The 2,119-nt window shown below is 38.8% G+C and overlaps 1 pseudogene; it reads left to right on the top strand.

Annotated features, from left to right (window-relative positions):
• Positions 1–1,471: 1,471 nt before the first annotated feature.
• The window catches only part of LOC137631029 (uncharacterized), a 17,605-nt pseudogene continuing 16,957 nt past the window's right edge, over positions 1,472–2,119 (top strand).

Consider the following 2,119-nt stretch of genomic DNA (forward strand, 5'->3'; position numbering starts at 1 on the left):
TATGGCACTACCCAAGACTAGAGAATAATGGTTTAATTTTGGAGTGTCATTCTTCTAGAACAGCTGCTTAGCCATACTAATCCCTACTTGATGAAAACAAAGGCTTTTTGTAAACATCCCTGCCTGACAACCTGTTGGGCGGGAGTTCGAGACAGGCTCCAATTAGATAGAATCTAGTGGTGTCTGCACCTTCGCTATCCTTGTGAGCTATTGATAAGGGGTTTGGGGAGTCTATAGGTCTACAGTCATTGTGCATGTATGGTCAGTCGCTAAGACATTGCAATGTCCCTTATCTCTGCACATTCATGAGTAACCTTTGAATAAGGGAGGAGTTTAAAGTTGCTCATGAATGGCAGAGGCAAAGGACAGTGACGTCGCCCTATCAAGCAGGACAATGCCCTAGGCTATAGACTGACCATATATATGATCAGTGCTCATGCTCCAAGCTATGACCAATTGGCAAGAACGACCATACAATAGTTGCTGATAACTCAGCAGGTAGACTTATAGGCTCCCCAAAACACCCCATCCTTAGCTCACAGGGATAGCAAGGTTGCAGTGACCAAAGGAACTATCGAGGTTGAGCGGGACACTAACCCCAGTCTGGCGTTCACCAGTCAGGGACATTACCACATCGGCCTCCACAACGTGGTGCGCATTATAACACTAGGTATTACTTTTTTTTTTTTTTTTTAGAAAACGTTACTTTAAATGAGTATATTTTTATAATAATAATAATAATAATAATAATAATAATAATAATATGTTTTTATTCTTACGGGAAACACTTATTTCCTTTGTTTGCAGTTCCGTAGGCTGTATATAGTACAGCGAGTACAGAGTAGGCTATTATCAAGTAGTGTACTGTAGTCACTGCTTATACAGTACGTACTGTATTTGTAGCATCCTTTCCGGTCCTATATTATAGGTGCGCTCACTACATATCATTCTACTTTTTTTCTTTTTTTTTTATTCATCTAGCTGTGCAAACTCTTTTATTCCTACTGTGTGGGACCTCCAAGGGCATAGTGTCCAAATTCATATATCCAATCTATCGTAAATGATAGTAATAGCGAGAGAAGAATGCCTCTTCATGGATTTTTGTAAAATTTTAGATATCATTCAAATGTCATGCATTTTTTGCTTGACACTATAATCGCGTGGAATATACGTCGTCTATTATCATGAAGTCTGATAATTACCTATATTTGTATGATCAGGCAACCGGTCCCTTAATGTAGGGATAGCGGCGTGAAAGAAGAAGTAAGATAACATTATCTTTTATCGATTCTGCAAAAGAACTTTATACGGCTGGCATTGCAACCGAACAGCTGATCTCATAACAGTGGCACTGCGCTGCGCGGTAAACAACTCGTACGTACGTTTCACACTTACACAATCTTTGTTTCGGTTGCCATTTGGTAGCCATTGCAAATCAGTGTTTACGTCTTTTCCCGTTCGTCTAAGCTGATGTTCAAGTTATTCGTCCATTTTTTCATCACCAAGAGTTGACATCTACGTTATCTATTTAAGGTAAGCCTTGTTTCACTGCATTGCAACAGCAACGTAGGCTATTTCCTTCCCCTCTCTCGACATTTCTCCCCAACCGTTTCGTTACTCACGTAACCTGTAGCCTAGTCATGATCACGCCCTTCAGATATTGGTAATTTACTTTGGAGTATGCATACCCTGGTCAAAATAACCATGAGTAGCATATATACCGCATTATACGTTATCGTTCCATAACCATTAACAATGTGAAGGAAGAAACAAGGGATTTTACAGAGTTGTGAACTGTGAGGATGAAATTCACTTGTAAATAACTCTTGGTAATTCTCACATGATCATGCTATTTTGAAAGATCTTTGACGTCATTGTTCTGTATACTATATACGGATAATAAAGGTAATTGTTCATGATGTGGTGCTGTAGTATCCTGTAGAGATTGCTGTAGTATCCTGTAGAGAGAAGTTTACCTTTTGATAATGTTTTCTTATTTCACTATATATTATGAGTTCATTACACACAGCTGTAATGCAGATTTATCACTGATATCTATTACTGCGGAAGTTTTGCTAACAAATACTCTAAAAAGGTGTCTGGTCAAAAACTTCCCACA

Source organism: Palaemon carinicauda, chromosome 39, assembly GCF_036898095.1.
Source record: "Palaemon carinicauda isolate YSFRI2023 chromosome 39, ASM3689809v2, whole genome shotgun sequence".
Classification (NCBI taxonomy): domain Eukaryota; kingdom Metazoa; phylum Arthropoda; class Malacostraca; order Decapoda; family Palaemonidae; genus Palaemon; species Palaemon carinicauda.